The sequence below is a fragment of the Peromyscus maniculatus genome, chromosome 21, assembly GCF_049852395.1.
Source record: "Peromyscus maniculatus bairdii isolate BWxNUB_F1_BW_parent chromosome 21, HU_Pman_BW_mat_3.1, whole genome shotgun sequence".
Lineage (NCBI taxonomy): Eukaryota > Metazoa > Chordata > Mammalia > Rodentia > Cricetidae > Peromyscus > Peromyscus maniculatus.
The window spans coordinates 31246309-31273147 of record NC_134872.1 but is presented as its reverse complement, the minus strand read 5'-3'; the positions used below and the strand labels follow the sequence as shown (position 1 = coordinate 31273147).

The 26839-nt window shown below is 37.7% G+C and overlaps 1 pseudogene; it reads left to right on the top strand.

Moving 5' to 3' along the window:
* The first annotated feature begins 13127 nt into the window (after window positions 1-13127).
* LOC102908101 (ER membrane protein complex subunit 2 pseudogene) lies at window positions 13128-25228 on the top strand (annotated as a pseudogene).
* The last annotated feature ends 1611 nt before the right edge of the window (window positions 25229-26839 follow it).

Genomic DNA, 26839 nt, shown 5'->3' with positions numbered 1-26839 from the left:
TTTTTATCCATTTAATTTTTTTACTTATATTATTGATAAAGATTAGAAAGGCTGGGATGTTTGTCTTATAATGATATTATTAAAACTTTTTTGAATTTTTATTCACTTACAGTGTTTTTGTGGAAGCGTGCAAGGCAGGAACTCAGTGAGCACAGTTTTACTTCCTTCTCACATCCACATTTAATCGGGTACTGCCTGCAACCAATTGCACATGCCCATATTGGACACTCCTCTATCTCAATTACAACACAGCATCAAACATACAGGGAGACCTTCAGCTTGAGTCATGTTGCTGCTGAGGAGGGCTGGTAAGCACACTTTTGCCTAGCACGAGGGCTGCTACTTCCTAACATGTTCTGTAATGCCAGTAACAGTGTTGCCTATCAACACTGTTGTAAAATTATCTCCATTTTCTAAATTGGAGAGCCAAATCACAGTGTCTTATTTAGGGTTGCTATTGCTGAGATGAAACACCATAACCAAAAGCAACTTGGGGACGACAGGATTTATTTCACTCACAGTTCCATATAACAGCAAGAGCTGGAACTCACACAGGGTAGTAACCTGGAGGCAGAAGCTAATGCAGTGGCCATGAAGGAGTGCTGCTTACTGGCTTGCTTCACGTGCTTTCTTATAGAACTTAGGATCACCAGTCCAGGAGTGGCCTCACCCTCAATGGGCTGCACCCTTCCACATAAATCACAAATTAAGAAAATGCCCTACAGGCTTGCCTACAGCCCAGTCTTGTGGAGGCATTGTCTAAATTGTGGCTCTCTCCTTTCTGAAAACTCCAGTTTATGTCAAGTTGACATAAAACTAACCCAGTACACATGGGAATAACAATCCATTTTTAAAAGCAAATCTGAGCACTCAGAAGGATACAAAACCTAGTCTCCTACCTGGTTCATCCAAGAGCAGATGGTAAGCATTTCTATAACTATATTACACCGATGAATTACACTTGGTCCTTGACCAAGTTTTGAATATAAATATTTTCCCTTTCCCTTGGGGTAAAAATCTAAGTTGTTAATGATGGCAACAAACATGTGGTTCAAATTCAGTCCTCGTCTAATTCCTGGTTTTTGATGGTTTGAAAGAAAATGGCCCTCAGAGGGAGTGGCACTATTTGGAGTTGTGACTTTGATGGAGGAAGTGTGGCCTTACTGGAGGAAATACGTCACCATAGGGGTGGGTTTTGAAGTCTCCTATGCTCAAGCTCTGCTCAGTGTGGCACACAGTTGCTTCTGTTACCTGCAGATCAAAATGTAGAACTCGCACCTCCTTTCCCAGCACCATGTCTGTCTCAAAGCTACCATACTCCCTGCCATGATGGTAATGGATTAAACCTCTGCAACTGTAATGTTTTCCTTTATAAGAGCTGCTGTGATCATGGCATCTCTTCGCAGCAATAGAAACCCTAACTAAGACACAGGACAACCTCACATAGCCTCTGTTTATGGTTCCTATATCTGAGCAGGAGTCCAATACCTTGCCTAAAACAAGCTACTACACATTCTTCTCCATTCTCAGAAAGTACATCCTGCACCAGTTTTACATCCTACACCGATTTTGTTTGCCTGTTTCCTAATTCTTCAAGTGAATATTAAATAATAATTTTCCTTGGGTAGAACTCCCCTGACTGATCTCTCTTTTCAAATTAGTATAAAGAACCTTCCTTCTGATTCCTCTGTGTCTTGTGTTTGCCACCAGTTCTTTCTAGGCATGCTTTCTGACCACACTATTCCACTCACACTAAAGAATGGAGGGTTTGCAGTCAGGAAACCTAAATCACAGAAGTTTCTATATAATTAAATGTCATCATTAAGCCTAACTAGGAAACAGAGTTCACTGAGAACAGGTAATGTAATTAGTGGTGAGTAATAACAGGTAAACATAACTGTGGTGATAGGATAGAATTGGGTAAGTGGTTGGTGGAATTGCAAACATATGGGGATGTTCAGGTTTCAAATAGGTAGAATCAGATAAAGGCATGCCACTGAGTAGATTGCAGTCTTTGATGAATCCCAGTGCTTCAGGCTCAGTGATAGATGTATCAGTCTTAGGAACAGAGGCTGTGGGCTGAGGGACCAGTTTATACTCCTTTCATTTAGACCTTGTATAAGGCTATCAGAACAGTATGAGAGAGGTGTTAAAAATTTAGTGGATGACTTCAAGGAGAATAAAGGAAATCTATATTCATTGACTGTAGTGGTTGAATTGTTTTCTGTTCTCTGACATGCATTAACCTCCTGCACTCCTCCTGTGGCCTCATAAGGAATTCATTATTACTTTTTTTTAATGATAAAAGTGTTTGGACCAAGTGTTTCATTAGAAGGACAAGCTTGAGCAAGTCCCAAGCAGAAAGCTTTCAGCTCTATAAAGTAGAAAGTTAATGTTCAAAAGAATTCTTATGACCTTTGTATCCAAGTGAAGGACAATAGCACATCAGCCATGTCTCAACCTCATTGGGACTGGGGTGCATAAGAAGTAGGAAGAAAAAAAAAACAAAAAAAAAAACAAAAAATGCAGTTAGTGCCCTATCACTGTAGTCTATGGGGTTCTGGGGAAAAGTACTATGTTCACTTTGGCATTCATCAGCCTATTTAAATATCTCTTGATTAATTCTGCAAAATAATAAACATGTCTAAAAATTTCAGAACAGGTAACACATTTGAATAAAAAACCTGGAGCTTACAGAGAACACAAGATGAATTTAATACCTTAAAACCTACCTTCCTCACTGTTTGGTGGTCTTTTCCAAGAGCCTGCTAAATTTATCATGACAGGAAGGAAATTTATTACCTTCTCAATGCATCCCTCTCTTTTTTCTGTACCATTTAACCCCAAGAAAAAGAATTAATCAGTTCATCCTCTGTGCTCTCACTCTATTCTTTGTTTAAAGCACTAATGCTGTGTTTGACTGATGACCTTGTTAAATATAAGTCTAGTACCAATTGTCTATTATCCTCTCAGAAGATTGTGATAGACTGTAACCTCTGAGCAAGGCTGGGATTCATTACTGCATGTATGAAATCTTGTGCATTACTGAACTTTAGAAAATGTTTTAAAAGGAGTATAGCTAAGAAATGGCCCTAGTTACCATTCTAATCAAATTCCATGTACCAGCTCACCTATTGCATACAACTGTCATTTGAAGCAAGCACCCTGTATTAGATGAAGGAACTGAAGGCCATGTTGATGGGGGAATGTCTTTCTTCACACTGCAAATATGTGTTGCCCTGACTGGTTGATAAATATAGCCATTTGGCCTATGGCAAGGCAGCTTAGTGGCAGATGGAAAATTCAAAGGGAGAGACAGGAAGGACAAGAGTGACGCCAGCCAGCCAGCCACTCAAGGATCAGCATGTAATGGCACACAGGTAAAGCCATGGAACATGTGTCCACATATAGATTAACAGAAATGGGCTGAGTTTAAGAGCTAGTCAGTTGTTGGCCTGAGTTAATGGCTGAGCAGTTATAAATAATATTAAGCCTCTGTGTGATTATTTTATAAGCAGGCCACAGATCTGTGGGGGCTTGGTGGGACATGGAGAAACACCATGTAGCCAGAAATAGGATGCTCTAGGGTTCAAGTCCACATGTGCAACTTGATCATCTCTATCATTCTCTCTATAACACTGTGTTGTGTCCTACAGAAGTTTTTCAACTAATCAACATTTTCTTCTCTCTCCATACCACTCCCATCCCTCAGGAGAATTCTAGTCAATATCTCCAGAAATTGCTACTAATTGGATCACCCCCTCCTCCCAGCTCAGTGCTTGATTTGTAAGTGGGCAACATATATTTGACAGATTTTGTCTGAAAAATGCTATGTAGTGAGGCAGAGAGGTGAAGGAGAATTGACTACTCTCTCGGGCTTGGCTTTGGACCTCATCTTCTATTTTTCTGGTAACACTAGAAAAGGAAACATCTGACTTGCTGTTTCTTGGAGTTTAAAATACCCCATAAAAAGTTGGGTATATAAGGGCTTTGTTGAAGCCCATTAAAAGAGAAATCTAATTCTTCTTGGTCCCAAGAAGGAAACATTCATGCCATTCTAATCTACTCAAAAGATTAGAATATTGTGTAATATTGTTTCTCCCCAAGATTTAATCCAGCTGGGCCCATCAATCATGAAACCAGGAATCTATCGATTGGGAAAGCTTATTCACCATAAGACATGCTAAGGAGATAGGAAAAATATTTATTCTCTTAATAAGATTATGAACTTATCCTTTCCAGAAGCCTCTCTTCTGTGTGCCCACCTCTGGAGCCTTCACCATGAAATCTGCTTAATTTTCTGAATAATAACAACAAAACAGAACAAAAAAAACACATAATTTTCCCATTCCTTATCTCCATTTCTTTTAGTTTTTTTTTTAATACTGGCTACAAGACTAGGATACTTTCCCTGGCACTCTTTCTCTCAAGTCTGCTTGCTGATCACCAGTGCTAAACCTGCCTGCTTTCTTGGACTCTAACTCAAAAAGACATGGCTTCTCTTTTCCTTCCTCTTCTCCATCTCCTCCTTCCCTACAACTGCCAAGATTTACAGCTTCACTTTCTTGTTTTCTCTCACACCCTAATAAAACTGCCCTTGAGTCTTCTTTTGAGCCCGTTTCTAAATTTTATTAACAAAGCTAAGAACTCATAAGGGAGCCCCGAATTCCCTGGTAGTTACCTAGTAGTTGTAACATTACAGGTAATGAATAATCAATATCTGTACTTATTGATTATTCAATATCCGTAGATAGATGTCAAGTAGCTACATTTTAATCAGCAAAGAACTGCATATGCAACCATGGTTTCATAGTTGAGGTATACAATGGTCTATACCATGTAAATATGTACAGATCCAACCATCCCATAAAAACTGATGCACATAATTCAGAAGGGTTATCCTTAGTACTAGGCAATGCACAGTACAGGATTAGATTTCATTTCTAATAACATGGCAAACATGACATCTTGAAAATTTCCATTTTGCATATATTGGATTCTTATGAACATTAGAATTTTAGGTTTGCATTTTCTATTTGGTTTGGAAACAAAGTTGAAAATTCATAAGTGGGCTATGTATGGCCTGGTGATCAAAACACAACCAAGCAAACTCTCTCTGGACTCATATTGAAATAACCCTCATAATTGGAATTCTGAAAGAACATGAACGATAAAATGAAATAATATAGTCAGGCAGCAGTGATGCAAGCCTTTAATCCCAGCACTCAGGAGGCAGAGCCAGGCGGATCTCTGAGTTCGAGGCCAGCCTGGTCTACAGAGTGAGATCCAGAACAGGCAACAAAACTACACGAAGAAACCCTGTCTTGAATAACCAAAAAATAATAAATACAATAAAATTAAGACTGATTGCCAATATAAAATTATTATAATTCTCACAGAGAAAATAGAAATAATAACTAATGGTACAATAGATAATAAAATGGTCTCAAAATAAGATATGATTCAGAAGGTGCAGACAGGTTTTCTAAGCATGAAGTATAGTAGTAAATAATGGGAGCAAGATGAAATATGTCTATAATGCCAACACTTGGTAAGCTGAGGCAGATGAATCACCATGAGCTGAAGACCAACCTGTGCTACAGAATGAGAACCTGTCTCATAAAAAAGGAGAAAAATAGTAACAGAAGAAATATAAAGCTTAAAGTGACTGAAGGACAACATGAATGCATTTTCTGGCTAAATAAATAAGCAAATGTGTGAAAGGATCATTGTGAAATCTGTTGGATAAAATGAGAGTTTAGAATACAAATTTCAAAAGAAGATATGAAGTTAAGTTTAGAACAGAGAACTATTTACAGATATATTAGTGAGATATTTCTGTGTTAAAAAAAGGCATGTAATCTTAGTTTTAAAAAGAATTACTATGGTACAAAGAATAAACTAAGGGAAAAGTATTAAAAAAACATCATAATAAAGCTATTTATAAACAAGGAAACTGGAGGAGCTTAAGCTGTCCCTGAATAAAGACATCACAAGCAAAAAATGTACAATGCATGCAAATGATGGCTTTCTAAGACAGTGGGAGTTAGAAGACAATGCTCCAATACATCAAAGATGGGAAGGAAAATACCCACCAGCCCAACATACCTGAAACAGTCATCCAAGAAGAACAAGGAATATGTCACAATTCCAAACAAAACTGGTGTGGTCAATAACTGTCTCTCATTAAACTGAAAAGGGAGAATGGAAAGAAAAGCAAACAAATATAGACTGAATACCTGAAAAACATGAGAAATTATTCAGCGTTAAGGAAAATCATAATGAACACTCATTACACAAAAATTAGAGTCGCCTAATGTCCTAAAAATTTGTTTTCTATTGCTGTGATAAAACACCATGACTAAAAGGAACTTGAAGAAAATATATTTGGCTTACACATTTGGATGACAGTCAGTCTATCACTGAGGGAACTCAGGGTAGGCACTCAAGCAAGACAGGAACTTGGAGGCAAGAACTGAAGTAGAGGTCATGATTAAATCATGATTACTGGCTTGCTCTCTATATTACTTTCTTTTTTAATTTTTTTATTTTTTAAAAAAATTGGTTTTTTCATTTTACATATCAATCCCAGTTACTCCTCTGTCACCTTCTCCCAATCCCACCCCCCCATCCACTCTTCAGAAAAGGGTAAGGCCTACCTTGGGGAGTTAACAAAGTCCGCCATACTAAGTTGAGGCAGAACCAAGCCTCTTTCCCCTCTGTCAAAGGCTGAGCAGGGTATTCCACCCTAGGGAATGTGTTCCAAAAAGCCATTTCTTGCATCTGGGACTTAGGCAGCCCTAGACCACCTGTTCAGGTGTGGTACCACCCAGAGGAGGCTGCATTCTTCCACATCAATCCTCAGTCATGCCCAGAGGACATTCTGATGGAGACAATTCCTCAATTAAGGCTAAATCTTCCCAGATGATGATAGCACGTCCGGTTGAAAAAAAAAATTAGCAGCACACTGAAATTTCAGGATAAGTATTATTTCAAGAAAAATATTTTTAATAATGAATGTAGATGAAAAGCACTGATTATAATTAAAGGAACTGAAGACATTTAAATAGTTCAGAATGACAGGGAAGTGGTCAGTTATCTATTCTACTGGAGAAGTAAACTAGGAGAAGAAAAGTATAGAATGATAGTTAAACCTCCTTCAACAATAAAAAGGAAACAAAAGAAAATTGAAAACAGAAAAACCAAGTAAAAATCCAAGGGAAAGTAAAAAATCTGAATATGTAAATATTGAATTAAATGAAACTGGGCAGCTTCCTTTTTTTTCTGGGTAGCTTCTTAATAAATGGCATCATATTCATTGATTTTTTTTTAAATCTCTAGTGGCACATTGAGATTTGTGGCATGAGATAATGGCACTATTAGAAAGAGATAAATACTACAGAAATCATTAGCTGAAACACATGCTTTAGGCAAAACCAAAATTGTATTAGAGAACAATAAGGACAATTACTGACAAGATATTATGGACTGTGGTGGTTTGAATAAGAATGCCCCCTCCATAGGCTCACACATTTAAAATCTTGGTCATTGGGAAGAGCATTATTTGAAAGGTTTAGCAAGAGTGGCATTGTTGTAGTAGGTATGGCTTTGTTGGAGGAACTGTGTCACTGGGAGTGGGCTTGGAGGTTCAAAACCTCAAACCAGGCCCAGTGCCTTTCTCTCTCCCTGCTGCCTACTGATCCAGATGTAGAAATCTCAACTTTTTCAGCAGCATGTCTGCCCACATGACACTATTCTCCCTGTCATGAAGACAACTAAACATCTGATATTGTGAGCAGTGAAATGCTTTCCTTCATAAAAGTTGCCAAGTTTCTTCACAGCAGTAGAACACTAACTATGACATGAACTGAATTGTATCTATATCTTGAAACAGTGATCCAGTGTGTGGCAGTTTTGGGTGATGCAGCCTTGGGAAAGTAATTAAGTTAAATGAGCTGATGAGATTATGTCTTCAGGATAAAATCCTTGGCTGCATAAGAGACATTAGAGTTATTCACTTAATCCCCAGTCACATTAGGATCTCAACAGAAAGCCACCATTAGATAGCCAGGAAGAGGGCCCCAACCTCTAGAACCTCAGAAGTAAACTTCCTGTTCCTTACCCTTTGGATGGGATTTTATTCAAGAACCCAAAATGACTCTTACTAAAATTTAATGTCTCAAAAGAAGTCTAAAGTAGATAAAATTGTGTAAAATTTACAGAATAAAAACTGACATAGAATCAGGAAAATTTTTTTAAACATTCACTTAAAATACCTATCCACATATGAGCAAGCCATTGAGGATACAGAAGATCTTAAAAAAGTACTAACAAAGTTGATGTAACAGAAACATACAATTAGTAATTACATGCTTAACCCAACACAGGGAACCATGAAGACAAGGCTGATGAATTAGCTGTCCACCAAACTAGTCAGGTATCTACTGTAGGTCTCTAATCCAAGTTCTTCACCATCCGTACAGAAGATCTTTCAACTGTACACAGACATAAGAGAAAGAAAACTACCATTGTTTACAGATCGTGCTTTTGAACAAAATAGCCACTTCAATGAATGGAAAACAGAACATTCAAGGGCTTTGGTGAGTTTGTCATAAATATGGGTTGTATATAAAAACTGATGTATGTTCTAGGAACAAACAAAATGTACCTTTAAAAAGAAGGTACCACAAACAATAGCAAAACTGTGGGGAAGTAGAGATAAGTTATTAAAAGAAGTGTGGGACCCATGTAGACAAAATATCTCATGAAAATTTGTATAGATGAAAGTGGGATGAAATAAATGGGCCAGGATGCCTTGTTTGATGGAAATGTATCCTATAGTCACCAATTTTTCTCAAATTAATGTGCAAACCAACATAAATGCAGAGGAGAGGAGTTTGCACAATTCAAACGCAAAGAACTTATGGTTTAAATGCGTGGAAATGTTTGTTCCCTGTGGTTAGATAACACCACGTGTTCATACAGTTGCACAGTCTACCTCATGTTTATGTGCTGTGTCCTTCAAAATACATTTTCAAAATTCACATGTATCAAAATCAAACAGTTTTCTTAGATTTCTTAAGAGCTGACATACTGATGCTAAGTTATGTGGAAGCGAATACTGATAAGAACAGCAGAGCACATCTGGACCTTCCCCCTTGACCTTGAACCCTTACCATAACTAACCACAGCCAAGGAAATGAACATGGAGCAGAGGGAATGGGGATCAAACTGCACCACACATTGAGGGCCATTCACCCTGAGGAGAATGCCACTCAGTAAAAGGAGGTGATGCAGTCATTTGTCTTGATGGACTCACTGGGCAATCAATCCCTTATTTACAAAGCATACTAAAAAAAAAAAATTAAATGGAGAGCCAAACCTACAAACCTTAAAGGAGAGAAGATTACATACACTGGGATGACCTCAGAAGCTGTAAACTTATAGAAAATAGGATATAAAATATTTTGGCTAAGGACATGGCTCAGTTGATGTACTTGTCACACAAGCATGAGGAGTTGAGTTGGATCCTCAGCACCTGTGTGAGAAACCTGACCCAGCAGTGCCTGTCTGTAACCACATCACCAAGGGGAGCAGGGTACATGTGGACAGGCAGATTTCCAGAGCTCATTGGCCAGCCAACCTAGCCAAATTTATTACCTCCAGGTTAAATGAGAGACACTGTCTCAAAATAAATCAATAAATAAATGAAGAAAATGATAGAAGATGCCCAGTGTCAAATTCTGACTCCACATGCTTATACACAAATGTATATATGCACATGTGTGCACAGGCACACACACAACACGCATAATTTAATATAAAGCTATAAAAGAAAAATATTGATAGATTTTTATCACATAAACATAAAGTTGTGCTTATAAAATGCATCAGGGAATATGTGTGTTTGTGTGCATGTGTGCCTATGAGAGAGAGATACTGGAATAGGATCATGTACTAACTAGAAAGGCACAAAGCTACACAGAGAAACCCTGTCTCGAAAAACCAAAAAAAAAAAAAAAAAAAAAAAAAGTTTTTAAAATGTATAAAATATAAGATAAATATAAATATTCAATAGGAAGCTGAGCAAAATTAACAGAATATATACATTTAAGGATCAATTTATACTGCTAAACCTCTCAATTATGTAAATAATCAGACAACTGGGATCAAAACCTAAGGGAATACAACTCCATAGTCATCAGGAACAAGATTCAGTAGAGCTCTGAAAAATAGCTCTCACAAACAAGTGTGTGTAAACGTGTGCCTATGTGTTTGTATGCATTCATGGGACTGAACGGGCATATACATATCATACCACCTATCTAGAACTTAGGAGTCAACTTCGAGCATCAATCCTCACCTTCTACCTTGTAAGAAACAGGGGCTCTTTACTGTCTTTCCATTGCCTATAGGCCAAACCAAGTGGATTCTGAGCCTACTGGGGATTATTCTGTCTCTTCTTCCCAGATCCCTGTAAGAGCACTGGAATCACAGACATTCACACTACACACTCACTTTTGAAGTGGGTGCTGAGGATGTGAACTCAGGTCCTTACACTTGCATGGCAAGTGCTTTTACCCACTGAGCCATATTCCCAACCCTCTTGCAATACTTACTAAAGGGAAAAGTGGGAATAAAAAAGTTGTTCAGACATTTATCTGAAAGCAGTGACAGGTGCATCTTTGATTTATCTTTTGCAGCTTTTGCAATACATAGAAATATAACTGTGAATATACAGAAGGATACAGAGGAATTAATAAAGAACATGGCACAAAATGATTAAAACAATGGAAACATCATCATAACTTCATGAGTAAATATAGCAGGATCCTTGAGTGTGACATGGTGTTTAAAGTAATAAAAACAATATCTTAAGACTGTGAGTAAATACATCAAAATCCTTGAGTTGGTGGAGTGCAGACCATACAGGGGAGAAAAAGAAGATGCAAAACAATGCATTTATCAACATGGATCACATCACAATGTGTAGACAGAATAATGTAACTTTTGAATATAAAGTTTTAAAACACTAAGAAGGATACCCACATCTAGAAGAGTTGACATAACACTTGGGTATCATACTGAACTGTTCTGTTACGCGTGGGACAGAAGCATTGTCAGCTCTTACTAGATAGTTTCTTCTTTTTAGCTGAAGTTAAATTCTCCTGTATGTTCTTAAACTTTACACACAAAATGGTGGGTTTCCCTGTGGCATTTTCATTCATATATGATATTGTAGTTTATGATCTCCATTTCTATTTAATGTGCTTCGTAGGTCCTTGTCATCCCAACTAAGGGAAAGGAGTGAAATAGGAAATGAAGCAGTTACCTGAAATAAAGCTAGGGAGACAACAGAGAAGAGAAAAAGCAAGAGAAGAGAAAGAGGAGAGAATTAAGTAGGTGTAAATTTTGGAAAGTAAAAAGCAAAAGAGGTGTTTTCAGGGTGAATGACTCTGACCCTTGGGCTCCCTGGTTCTAGAGCTGGAGCTAAGTCAACAAGGTCACAGGTAAAAAGATTGGCATGTAGAATATGAACCATGTTTCTACTTGCAATAAAACTAAAGATTTGAAATGTTATAATTGTTAAGAATGCTTAAAATTATTCTGATATTTCTTTTTAAAGGTTCTATGTAGACTGAGATAAATGGAAGCACAGATCACGATCATATATTGAATATTATTCACATGATAATTCCTGTCTGTGCTCATCAGATTATTGTCACTACAGCAAATGCCTTAAATAAATAAAATAGCAAAGTTGTATTGGGATCACCAGTTTTGAGGTTTCAGTTGATGATTGATTAATCCTACTGCCTTGGGTGAACAAAAAGAAACACAAAGGAGTCTACTATCCCTTTCAAGGACACACCCCCAATGACATAAAATCTCCCACTAGATCTCACTGCTTAAAAGTTCCACAATGAAAGGTTACCCAGTAGTGCCAGCCTGAGGACCACACCTTTAATACCAGGACTTTGGAGCCATTTCAGATTCAAATATGGTATCTTCCAGATTGCTTGATGGATTCTGTACAAGGCTAATCAGAACTATATCAGACTGTTTTAAAACTAAAATGGCAGAATTGGCAAACTAAGAGTAAATTTTATATGGAAATGCAAACTACCTAAAATAGCAAACACTCACGAGGAAGAGTAACATTAAAGAGGACTTGGGCTTTCAGATTTCCTGGCTGACTCTGAAACTGCAGCAATAGGCAGCATAGTATTTGCAAAAGCAAATGCAGCAGATGGGTGGAAATGAGGAGAGGCTAAAATTATATACCCACACATGCCACAGGCTCTTCTAAAGAAATCTTAACGGTATTCAACAGGTAAGAGTATCTTCTCAACAAACCATGCTGGGAAAGTGGGTTATCAATCAAGTAGTATGCTGAAATAATTATAGGTATCAACTTTGGAATACACACACACACACACACACACACACACACACACACACACACACACACACACACTTGACATGGGAAAGTGAAATGTATGTTCATGAAGGGCTGACTTTCCTTCATGATTTTCTCTGGTTGTCTTTTCTATGCTCTACTTTTCTGGCTCAAATATGTCCTCATGCTCTTGGGCATCACTGTCCTTCAGGAGAAGTTTTCTAGACTGAGACTGGCTCTCAACCAGGAAATGTTGACAACATACCTCAATCAGACACAGCAAAATTTGAACAGCCTCATAACTCCAAGGAAAAAGAAATCTCCAGATTACTGGGCATTGTAGTGAATTCCTTTAATTTCAGCACTTGGAAGGTAGAGGCAGGTGGATCTCGATCTCTGAGTTTAAGGCCAACCTGATCTACAATGCAAAGTCCAGGACAGCCAGAGTTACATAGAGAAGCCTGTCTCAGTGATCAAAATCTTCAGATTTGCACGTTTTATGGGAGAAAACTATCAGCGTCTAAGAAATTAGTTTGAAATCTTTAGTCTCCTTTATTAAAGACAAGAATATTGATTTAGTAGCATACTAGAAGTTCCAGCCAGTTGAGAAAGGTCATAACAATCAGCACTGAAAGAACATATTACATTATTCTGACAAGGAGGATGACGATGACAATGGTGGTGGTTGGTGGTGTTGATGGTGATGAAGAAGATGATGATAGTGATAATGATGATGAGGAAGAAGGAAAGTAGCAAGGTGGATGATTGTAGTATTGATGAGTTTGATGATGGTGGTGCTGATGATGGGTTTGATGATTGTGGTGGTGATAACGGATTTGATGATTGTGGTGGTGATGATGGGTTTGATGATAGTGGTAGTGATGATGAAGATGACAGTGATAATGTTGAGGATGATGGTGATGATGATTATGGAAAATGATAAAGAGGAGGAGTAATAATAATGGTCATGATGATGATGATAGTGGAGGCATGATTGCTCACTTGGAAAATTCCAATGATTTACCAAACAGAACAGAATTTGCTGAGAAATGATACATGAGCTGGTCAAGTTCACAGCAACAAGTATTTTTAAATTAATTGAATATGAACTAAGAATAAACATAGGACACAGATGCTTTTAAAATATAATATATAATCCTTTTGAATAAATAAAATATGTATGTGTAAATTTAATATGTGTGAATGCTTTGTATGCATGTAGAAAACCACAGTCATTAGGGAAAGAAACCAAATACCAAGCAAACGAAAAGACACTGAGTTTAATACTGGAGATTTCAATATGGTAAAGAAGTTAGCTTCTGCTAAATTGATGCACAATCTTGCCAGTAACTTTAATAACATGTTTATATATCTAAATAAGGTTAATATAGTGTATATGAATAGAATAAAAGGGAGATTTAAGCTATGCACTTGTAGACATCATCTGGCCACAGACTCATGGTGCCACGAAATGTAGTGGTGTAGACAGAGCATCAGAGTGGCATGCACCTTCTAGACGTGCAGAAATTTGCCCATAAGTTTTTTGGAAAACATGTAAGAGCACTTCAATGGAAAAGCACAGATTGCTCAACAGTCCCACAAATGGTCCTGAAGTGATGGTACATCTGCAGTCACAAGTACATTAGAAAAGGTTCTCAACCAGAGAGCCCAAATTTATCCATGGCAACATCAAATGAGCGCCTGGACCATGGCCCTAAAGTAAAAACAGAAAGCACAGAAATATAAAAGTTTTGAAGATGCCATGGGGGATCTTTACCAAACACAAGAAGAGCTTGAGGTAGGACATCTAAGTGCCTAGCTTCTTCCCGCCTTTCCCTCAAGCTTAGACTCTGGGTCAAGGAGAAAGAATCCCATTCACTTAAAAAAAAGAAAAAAGAAAAAAAAACAAGTGTAACTTTTTTGTTCAAAATTATATTTTTGAAATGAATTTCTATTAGTGTCTAAGTCTAAAGTAAATAAGGCATTCATTCTTTTATGAAATATTTCATGGTACAAATAAAACATTTTAGCAAAGCTTTATTGTTTAGCCAACTGGCTGTTTTTAATTCTTGGCTATAAGCCAGGCCATAGTAAACAATCATCTGTCTCCTGGTGGTTACGTGGGCATATTTTCTTTATGTGAATGAATTGTACCTCCAGAAAAATGCATACTGCATGTAAACACATGTATAAAGTTTTATATATATCTAGTATCTTATCTACCTACTTCTCAATTGCAATCTGAGGGAAAGGAAACAAATATGGAAGACAGGAAGTAGAAACCTAAGCTAGAGAATTTAAATTATAGCTATATGAGACATAAAATACACCAACATGCTAGCATCTGTTCAGTATGAATGCCAGGACTAAATATCTGTTTCTTCCAACATACTTTAACACTTGATAATGGGAAAAAATTGTCCTTCCACCAGAATTTTAACTATATTGACAACTGCTGACCATTTTCTAGGCCTACACAAACTGTGTTTCTCAAGGTCCGTTTGTATACTCCCATTATAGTTTCTTGTTCCAGTTTCTGTGCCAGTTAGATAGACTTATGTGTCCAGGGAACTATCAATTAGCAGCTCTTTAATTCCCATACCAGGGAATCAGCATGGAGGGGACATTCCCTAACCTCAACCTATTTCTAATACAATTAGCTGGAACACATGCAAATTCAAATGAGCAGGATTAATTGGTTCATTTTTTGGAAGACAAAGAGTATATAAACAAACAAACAAATAAATAAATGACTTTAAGCAAAGACATAGAATAAAACCCCTCAGATATCATTACCCTGTCACTTAATTATGAGCTTTTCAGCTGTCTCTCTCTCTCTCTCTCTCTCTCTCTCTCTCTCTCTCTCTCTCTCTCTCTCTCTTTGTCTTTCGAGACAGGGTTTCTCTGTGTAGCTTTGCACCTTTCCTGGATCTCGCTCTGTAGACCAGGCTGGACTTGAACTCACAGAGATCTGCCTGGCTCTGCCTCCTGAGTGCTGGGATCAAAGGTGTGCGCCACCACCACCTTGGATTTGATTAGAGCAACAACAGTAGTTTTTCCTTCTTTTTAATTAAGTTTACTTTTCAACTGACAACCGATCACAGTGGCAGAGGCTTTAATTCACTGGAAGGCCCACTTTTCACTTTGCATTTATCTCCTTCTTGCTTCTGGAAATGTGGACATCAGAAATTGTCCAGGGATGGATGGGCCACACAACAACACTGTGGAGAATACCAATAAGTCAGATGGTCTTTATTTCCCTGCAAGCATGCATTCCCCTTCCTTCACAGAACACTCTGAGAAGCCCACTCATCACTGTCATTTTTTCCTTCCAATGCTAGACACTGTATTAGAATCTCCATGTGTATACACGCGCAAACCGTGCTTTTCCACAGTAGCATGCCAGTGTTAACAAAACCAGGGCTAACCGTTCAAGCTTCACATCTAGTGCTCAACAGACACAGAGTGGGAGCTTTTCTAATTCTAAAGCCATAGACCACACAGCCATCACTTAGTTCCTTTGAGAAATGTAAACATACTTGTCCAACTAAGAAAAGACAAATGAAGGAAACAATATTAAATCTTTTTTAAACCTATACTGAATTCCTTCCAAACTAACATGGGATCACCTTCAAGATGACTGACAACTTGAAAATCAATTTTTAAATTATCAGGCTGGGGAGATGGCTCAGTGGGTAGAATATTTGTGAGCAAGTGTGATTACTGGGTTTAGATCACGAAAACCCAGTTGAAAGCCAGATGAGCACAGTGACCTACCTGCAATCCCAGCCCACAGGAAATTGAGACGGGGAATATCTAAAACATGTCAGCTAGACAGACTAGCCAAAATGATAAGATTCGGGTTCAGGGAGATGAGGCTTCAATATATAAAGAAGAGAGGGGTTGAGAGAGATACCTGACATCAACCTACAGCTTCCATATGCAAATGTACACACATGCATTTGCACCCTTCCCCACCCACACACACATACATATATAATAAAAGCTATCCTAGGTAAGAACGATGGCATGTATGAGCTCAAGGCCCTCACACAAGGCCATTCATGTCATCAAAACTACTTGCTATCAAACCAATTGTTTTCTGTCTTTCCAGAAATGATTTACTGTTACAAAGAAGAAAGCCTTTGATTCTTCAATGACAGACAAACTTAAATGCAAACCATTATGTGGCAGGTCATGCATGTTTTCTAACAGTTCATCCTTCATCCATACAAGGATGTAGGTGATTAGAAATACAACAGTACCTTCCTCTCTTTGGGGAAAAGGGGGAAATGTGGTTACCTTGTCTTTTTACTCTAAATTCCTTGGATGACTTCCTTTTGTATATTCAGGTGGATATCTCATATCTCTGAACAGCACAAAAGCATCCTTCAGTTTCTTCGCATTCCAGAGAAAAAGGTTTTATTAAAAGTCCAAAGGGCGCCGGGCATGGTGGCGCATGCCTTTAATCCCAGCACTCGGGAGGCAGAGCCAGGCAGATCTCTGTGAGTTCGAGGCCAGACTGGGCTACCAAGTGAGCTCCAGGAAAGGCACAAAGCTACACAGAGAAACCCTGTCTCGAAAAAACCAAGAAAAAAAAAAAAAAAAGTCCAAAGGGCTTTGATATTTATGGAAGGTCAAGGTGTTTTTATTTTTTTTTGTTTTATTGCTGTTGTTGTTGTTGTTGTTGTTGTTGTTGGTGGTGGTGGTGGTGGTGCATGTGTATGTGCATGCATGTGTGTGTGTGTGTTTGTGTGTGTGTGTGTGTGTGTGTGTGTGTGTGTGTGTGTGTGTGTGTAGCATATTGTAATTTTGAAATCTTGAGTTACAAGATAAAGGTACCTGGGAAAAGGAAACTCAGGTGAGACAGCCCCTCCATCAGATTGTCTGCAGGGAAGTTTGTAAGGCATTTTCTTCATTAAGGATTGGTGTGGTCACCACTAGGGAGGTGGTTCTGAGTTATATAAGAAAGCAAGCTGAACAAGCCAGTAAACTGAGCATTCGTCCATGCCTCAATTACTGCCTCCAGGTAGCTGTCCTGAATTCCTGCCTTGGCTTCCTTTACTGACAGAGTATAAGCCAAATAGACCCTTTCCTCTCCAGGTTGCTATTTATCATGGTGTTTTGTCACAGCAACGGAACCCAACTAACCACAAAGGGGAGAAATATGAGCTCCGAAGGTTTGCACTGCTGAAAGAATGTGGGGGCACTGAGAAGCAGTATGGAGTCTCTACACCACAGAGAAGACATGAGACGCCATATCTATAAAGAAAAAAAAAAACAGAACAGGAGACACTAATATCCGGTCTCAAACATGATACATGGAGCAGAAGCATACTCCCCTCTTCTATTAACTAAGATGCATTCAAGAGAGTAAGAGTGTAAAAACAGCAGAGGGGATGTGATATAGAAGAGCAGATACAAAGGAGCAGATTGTAGGACAGGCAAGCTTAGAGACCTTTATGTAATGAAAGAACTAAAGTCCAAATTATAGTTTCATTAGGCAGATTTGCTGAATAGGCAGATTGTCGTTACTGTCAAAAAGAGGAAGCTGAGAGTTGGTAGTTTGGCTAATCTGTTTCAGGATATTAATGACCTTTCTTGTATATACTATAATATCATGCAGGAAGTACAAAATATACATGGAGCATTGTTAAATTTTAACAAGTGACCCTGTCTGGCTAATTTCTGTCAAATGAGACCTGCATAGTTACCTAAAACTTCTTATCGCCCATCACAAGGGCAAGACTCAAGTATGATGGTTCCTTCTCCAGAGCTTTGTATCCTCACAGTGTCTGAGACCTCGGGAGGAGCTTTCCCATATCAGTGCCTACACACATGTCTGAATTCATTGTTTCAGTGGGAGGTTATCCTTAATACAAAACACCCAAACCATGTAACTATGTGCCAAGCCAGGCAGGAGATAGTGTTTAGTGCTGGAAGTCCAACATTGGGTTACATCCATATTTTCTGTTCTTGGTAGAAGGCCACTGGATGCCCACCAACAAGCCCATCCTCCAGGGGCACCAGAAGGGTTATTAACATGTGGTATTTTTACAATTAGGACTTAATGTTCCCATAAGTGATTTACTCTGATGGTTCTGGATGAGTTCCCTTCATTTTTGTCCTTTCTCATTATTGATTTGTAATGTTGCCAGCCTTCCTTACCCAGGGTTGTTACTAGCCAATTGTTGTTAGCTGTCATTAAATTTGTATCTGGATGTGTGTGCATTAGCCTACAAAGAGATCAATGAGGTAAATATTCAGTGCATGGCCAAAAAAGACCCTGGATATTTGAAAAATCAAATTTCTTTGCCTGTCTAGGATACTTTCCAAAGGGTTACACACCACAACACTGCATTCACCCCCAAATTTCCTGGAGAATTCTGGACTTTTAAGTATCCCATCAGGGTGTACTCAGGTGATTTGTTATTTCATTTTTTCATAATAGCATTTAAAAATTAATTAAACTATATTTACATCATTCTTCATTTCCCCTCTAACCCCTCACATGACCTATGATTAAACCTAGCACTTCTCTCAAATTCATGACTTATTTACACACATACACACACACACACACACACACACAGAGAGAGAGAGAGAGAGAGAGAGAAAGAGAGAGAGAGAGAGAGAGAGAGAGAAGAGAGAAGAAAGGAGAGAGACATTCATGTGTACAAATAAATTTATAAATTCAACCTGCTGAGTCCATTTAGTGTTACCAGTATGTGTACACTTTTAGGGATGACTAGTTAGCATTAAATAACCATTTATGGGGCTCATCCCTGAGGAAGACTACTTCTCCCTCATAGCTTGTACTTCTTATCTAGGAATGGGGCCCCTGTGAGATTTTCCTCACTCACATTGGCATGTCAGCTGGTGTTGCCATTGTTAAGAACTTATTCAGACAGCCAAATTGTTGAAATGTCATGAATACAGCTTCCCTGTCATATCTAGAAGACACAAACTTGTAGCAGACTCCTTGGTCCTCTGTCTCTTACAGTCTTCTCAATGCCTCTCCACTGTGTTCCTTGGGCCTTAGTACAGGGGTTGTTTGTAGATCTATCCATTGAGGCTGGGCCCTACCGTCCATTGCTCTCTTCTTTTGACCAGTTGTGGCTTTCTGGATCTGATATAAAAGCCTCCTGTCTGAGTAGTAGCTTTCATTGCAGTAGAAGGTGATGTGCAAGGTTTTCAGAGAGAAAAGTAATCAATAGTCCTATCTCGCCATGATATTTATGAATCACAACGGTGACCATTATGGTAAGAAGTCCTTAAGAGTACAACAATGGCACTTATATATTGGCAGAATCCAATAGGAGTGTAATTGGGACTTAAGGTCTGCACAAGAGGAGGCACTGAAAATATAGCCAACTACCTGTGGCTAGGGAGGTCATGAAAATTAGAAAACATACTACTGCTACTTTCTTAAACCAGTATAATTTTTAATTGCCTTCTAAATACTTATCCACATACTTACAGATGAGTTTAGCTCTCATCTCTTATATTAGTTAGGCTTCTCTCAGGAACAAGACTAATAAAATGAGTATGTTTTTATTTATGATAGAATGATAGCTATAATGAGATATAATGAGTGAATATATATGCATATATGTGTACATATGTATATATTATATATGTACACTCACACACACACACACACACACATATATATATACACATATACACATACGTACACATAAAGGGTATTTATCAGATTGGCTTGCAACATGTGGTCCAAACTATGGCTGTTTCACAAAGAAAAGGCAGATAATCTGGTAGTTATTCAATCCACAAGACTGAATGTGTAGCAGTACCCATTGGTGCTAGACTTCTGAATGTAGAATCTGCAGTCTACATTGGAGTCTCAAAAAAGTTAGTTCTAATACCAGAGTATGCCTCAGTAGCAGGATAGATGAACTTGCCGGCCAGAGTGAGGGAAGGCAGACAAAATGCAAAGTTTCTCCCATTTCTTTAATCTAGGCTACCACCATATGATGTAATGTAGCCCATATTTAGTGTGGGTCTTCCTTCATCACATAATCTGAGTAAGAAAATCTCTTGCAGGAGTGACCAAGAGATTGAATTTTAGTTAATGCCAGATGTAGCCAAGTTGACAACCAAGGTCAGTCATCATGTCCCTTATCAAAGAAGCTTCTTATTGGGTTGAAGAGATGGCTCAATAGTTAAGAGCACTGTCTGCTCTTCCAGAGGACCTAAGTTCAATTCCCCAGAAACCACATGGCAACTTACAACCTTCTACAATGGGATCCAACGCCCTCTTCTGGAGTGCAGACATACAAGGCACCCATATGTATCATAAATAAATAAATCTTTAAGGCTGGAAGGATGGCTCAGCAGTTAAGAGCACTGGCTGTTCTTCCAGAGGACCCAAGTTCAATTCACAGCACCCATATGGTAGCTCACTACTGTCTGTAACTCCAGTTCCAAGGATTCTAACACTCTCAGACCAATGCACATAAAATATGATTATTATTAATTTTTTTTTGTTTTTTTGAGACAGGGTTTCTCTATGTAGCTTTGGTACCTTTCCTGGAACTCACTCTGTAGCCCAGGCTAACCTCAAACTCACAGAGATCCATCTGCCTCTGCCTTCTGAGTGATGGGATTAAAGGCATGCACTGCCACCAACTGGCTAAAATATGATTAAATAAATTTTTAAAAATACCTTTTAAGAAAAAGAAACATCTTCTTGCAGGGGGCAAAGACTATTGAAGGACTCATTATTCCTAGAAATAAAATGAGTAACAAAAAGGTAGGATAAATATATTTAACTAGAACTTTAGGCTTTTAGCTTTCCTATGATTCAACTTGTTTCTCATATGTTTACTCATCACACTGACTTTTACCTCTCTAGTGTTATCATGGGTGTGACTCTCCCTCTTTTTGTGAAAAACACTAGCCTGGACCATGATATTGACAATTATGAACATAGTTAAGCAAATGTCCTTGTGATATGATGGAGCATCCTTTGGATATATACCCAAGAGTGGTATATCTGGGTCTTGATGTTGATTGATTCCAGTTTTCTGAGAAATTGCCATATTGGTTTCCCTTTGGCTGTACAAGTTTTCATTCTTACCAGCAATGGAGGAGTGTTCCCCTTGCTCCCCATCCTCACCAACATGAGCTATTGCTTGTGTTTTCAATCTTAGCCATTCTGATAGGTGTAAGATAGAATTTCAGAGTTGTTTGGATTTGCATTCTCATAGCTAAGGACATTAAACATTTCTTCAAATGTTTCTCAGCCATTTGAGATTCCTCTGTTGAGAATTCTGTTTAGACCTGTACCCCACTTTTAAATTGGATTATTTGGTTTGTTCATGTCTACTTTATTGAGTTCTTTATATATTTTGGAAACCAGCCCTCTGATGTGGGGTGGGTGAAGATCTTTTACCATTCTGTAGGCTGCCATTTTGTCCTAATAATGGTGTCCTATGTCTTACAAAAGCTTTTTAGTTTTATGAGTTCCCATTTATTAATTGTTGATTTTAGTGCCTGTGTTATTGGTGTTCCATTCAGGAAGTTGTCTCCTGTGCCAATGCATTTAATGTTTCTCCCTACTTTCTCTTCTCTCAGGTTCAGTATATATGGTTTTATGTTGAGGTATTTGATCCACTTGGACTTGAGTTTTGTGCAGGGTGATAGATATGGATCTATTTGTATTCTTCTACATACAGACATTCAGTTAGACCAGCACTATTTGTTGAAGATGCTTTCCTTTTTTCATTGTATAATTTTGGGTTCTTTGTCAAAAATCAGGTGTCCATAGGTGTGTAGATTTTCTTAGGTGTTTTCAATTCCATTCCATTGATCCATCTGTCATTTTATATTAATACCAGGCAGGTTTTATTACTGTCACTCTGTAATAAAGCTTGAAATCATTGATCTTGATACCTCCAAAGAAAGCATTTCTTAACCAGGAAAGTTCATAGACTTAGAGGTAAAATTAAACAGAGACCCTGAGATCTCTGTCTCTATCTCTGTCTCTGTCTCTGTCTCTGTCTCTGTCTCTCTCTCTCTCTGTGTGTGTGTGTGTGTGTGTGTGTGTGTGTGTGTGTGTGTGTGTGTCTTGTCTTTCTCTCTATGTCTTTCTCTCTCTCTCAGGGCAGGGTTACTCTGCCACACTGTTGATTGAAGAGTTGCATATAGAACCCAAGTAGACAATCTTCCAACAGTAGCATGGAGAGGAGGGAAGCTAAGCATGCCTTTGAAATGCTGCTAAAGGAATCCTGATGCTACCTTCATGCACATCAGAGTAAATAAAATGTTGGTAAAAAACATTGTGCATAAGAGATGAAAAAGGAAAAAACTACTCAAAAGAATTTTAGCGAAGAGGAGATAGAGGCAGGAGAGGAAGAAGACCAATAAAGAGGAGGTGCTTAAGTAGGGAGTTCAAGATTCTGGATACAGTAGGAAAGTATACAGTTTAGATTTTCTATAGTAAATATTCTCTCGTTTGGTAAAGAAACTCACCACAAAAGAACAATTTATTACATAATTACATAAATATAACCTCAAAGATACACAGAACAAAACATACAAAGTGGAAGATTTTCAGTGTAAGGCTTCAAATTGGGTGAAAGCAGCACAGGAAGCCAATCAGCAAACCAGAATTAGCAAGTGGTGGAATAGATGCTCTGATAAAATGTAGGAGAGAAAGCATATCAGTGAATGCAGTGTGACAATAACAGAACTGGACAGAGGAGCCACTGCGTGATGATCTAAATGAAAAGTAGCCAGCACACAGAACAGAAACATCATTAAATAGCAGAAACCATCCCAGTCAGTTAGATAGCGTGCTTAAATGATTGGATGTCAAGAACAATGAAATACATTCAGGTGGTTTAATTGAAAATACTCATGAGATGCAGAGAAGAAAGGAAATGTGTATAAAGGAAATAAATTAGAAGTAACAAAACAATAAATGTAGGAAAGATGGGTCATAGAATGACAGGGTCAGAAAATTTGGAAATGTATATGATGAACAGATAGACAATGCAGCTTTGGACATAGGAATCATGGTACCAGGCCAGTGGGTTTTCAAAGATGGATCACAGGATCCACAAGACTATTCCTGAATTCTTTTCTTAATGTCACTAAGACACTGTTGGCCTCTTTCACTGCGTTTACATTTGAATTGATAACACAAAATGGCAGATTCTATCCCTTGTCCAGTGATGTAATCTCTACCTCTGGTTCTCAAAGTCATCAACATGTGCTAGCAAGAAACTACTTGCTTTTAAAGTATGACTCCATACATTATTAGTTTTGAAAACTTTCAATGTTCAAATTGTCTTGTTATTTTTTTACTTTAATGAATTATAAGGTATCAAAGTAGGAATTGAGGCTTAGGAAAAAAAGTCATCTATTAGATTATCCGAATAGTATACTGAACTTGATTTTTTTTTTTTGCTTGATAACAATTTTATCTTGAAAATTGTTAATATACAAATGGTGGGTATTTTTTTCAGACTTGAGGTTGTTCAATACTTCCTTAGGTAAAACAGTTGCTTCAGGGAATACAATGTTGCTGCAAAGGATACAATGCAAGCTTTCCTGTGAAATTAAAATTTAGAACAACTTGTAGCTCCATTGCATGCCAGCATGAAAGGAAGCTTTTGTTACAAATGGTTGTAATATTTTCAAATGGGATTGTGTGGTAATGAATAATGAGACCTATCAGCATTGAGAGAACACTGCATAGCTCAATGAATAATATTTTTCTAGTAACCACTGCTTAATAATGCAAAAACAAAGATAAGATACAGTTAGACCTAGACTGGAGCAATTATTTTAATATAACAGAGGACAGTGTGCTTAATTGCAGACTCCACAGTGACCCTACCTTTCAGTCCACTATTCTTGGTCATTTCGGTTAAGAATAAAGATGTCTTGCTAACTGTCTAAAACTGACTATTGAAATCCAACTCTTGGCCCTCTTTCCCTACTGCTCTAGAGTCTAGGGAGATGGCAAAGTTCACAAAGAGTTAGTATGTGACTTGGGAACAAAATCAAGAGAAAATGCAAAGGAGAAAACTCAAGAAACAGTGACGAAAGTGTGGAAATTGGAGAAGAATTTGTTAATGATCATGTTTCTGAGCCTAGGAATGATACTTGTTTCATTATGAGCAGGCAATGATTGCAGCCCTAGACTGTGGTCTGGATGACTAGGCATTGGTTTTGTCTTCAGGACTTAAGAATACAGTTCCCTGACAAGCACAGAATCAGGTGGTTGACAGCAATGTGATTGAAATCCATGCAAAGATATGATGATGCTATACAGCTGTATGATTGAATTTTGCAAGAAGAACCAATTCATACCACTGCAAGAAAGCACAAGATTGCCATTTAAAATGCCCAGGGAGAAATGTGGAGGCCATTTGAGAGCTGAATAAGTATCTTCTGGAACAAGTTGTTGGAGATCATGAAGCCTGGCACCAACTTGCAAAACTTAATAACAGCAAACATGGCTATGCCAAAGCAGTCTTGCTTAGAGGCACTAGTGATGACTAATGCACATAACCGTGCATATTGTAAGGAGTATGCAGAAGTCAAATACACCAAAGTGGACTTGAAAACCTTGAGCTTTCAAGAAAGTGATTTGCACAGGCACTGAAACTCAACAACAGAAACTTGAGAGCTTTCTATGGAATTCAGTTTGCAGGTTGAAGTAAGAAGGAAACCAAGTACTCTCTTAAGGCCATTGAAGACACCTTGAAAACTGCAGATCAGTTAGTCTTAAGGTTACAGAAACTCTTTGACATTAGGTTTCAAAACTGTATAATAGAACTTCTTGGTCTGTGACTTATTTACTAAATGCCTAGTGCCATTTGTATTCTAATTTTCTGTTATAAACAATGTGTTTATATAAGCCACAAATTGCCTATACAACTAAGCAGGAAGATGAAGGAGATGCATGGAAGAAAGATTTAAGATGTATCAATTGTATCACTTTTCATATCACTACACACATACCTTGTTAAATAAACCATGATGATTTATTAAACTAAAAAAAAACCAACTCTCTTTTCAATTGTCTCCAGGAATCTGAATTTTCATATCATACACATCAAAATAATACATCACAATGAACTGATTGCCAAGAAGTGGGACTCCCAATGCACATTACTAAGTCAGCATTAACAGATGTACATAAATGTAAAATAGTGTCAGTCTGCAGCATTTTTCTTTGTTTTCACAGAGTATTTTAGGAAAATAAAAAAATTGCCACTGCAGAATATATTATTTTTATTCTGGAAGAACTAATAAGCAGTTAAGTTTCAAATTCTTAATGGGTAAGTACAGGTAAATGAAAGTAAGATGGACCAATAGAGAGTTATTTCTGCTTTCCAAAATTAGTAAGTGTGTAAAGAGGTAGACATGAGAATGTCTGAGAAATGCTATCCTGGCAACAGATAGGGATACAAACAAGAGAGAACCCACATCAGTTTGAGAGCACTGGACACACATAAATTATGGTGTTATAGTTGTTGAGTCTTAATCTCTATTTTTGAAACCTTAAAGAGACTTCATCAAAGCAAATATCTTTATTGAAAAATTAATCTAAAGTCTTACATTTATTTTGAATGACCCATCATTTCTCTCTTTATTTTATTAACATTGGATATATTATTACTAAATTCAAGTAAATTAAATGTTAAATATTTTATTAAAAGGAACATATCTTGCTGCATTGACTTTTGTAAAATTACTTCATCTACTTTTTAGCATAAAGCTAATAGTTGTTTTCTTAAGTGTGTCCAAACACATCATCTACAAATTTATTTAGAATAAGTTATAAAGATTGATCAAGTATTAGCCCCAGAAATAGAGATCTTACCTTTTAAACAAGACATGAAGATATTTACCCATATCTAATACCTGATGTCACTGTCAGATGAAGAATCCTTAAGTTTTACCTTGTATAGAATGATGCCAATAAGTCACTATAAGTACTTCTAAATATCTACCTACCACTGAAGAACATTGAAAATCAAATCCTCAAATCATCTTACTACCCTAGTTATATAAAAATGATAATAGTCCAGGTGTCACACATGAAAAACCACTGCAGTATCAGAAAATTATACACAATTTCCTAAGTCTTTTCATTAGAAAATGGGAATTTTAAATCTTTGTATTTCTTGGAAAGCACATGGATCACCCTACTGACTTCAGGTATTTCTGTTATGCAAAAAAAAGTAAGTATTGCAAGTGTTCAGTCATTGTATTTCTACCATGTTTTTCCAACATAGCAATCATCGATAAGCCAAACACTGCAGATAAGGAGGTAGAAAGAGTATGAGCCAGAGAACCTGGCCAGGATGCTTGCTGTGAGAAGTATCTTCTTGATATCACAGAAAAACTGTGCTGATGAAATATTAACAATATGGTTGCCTAAACAAGACATGCATA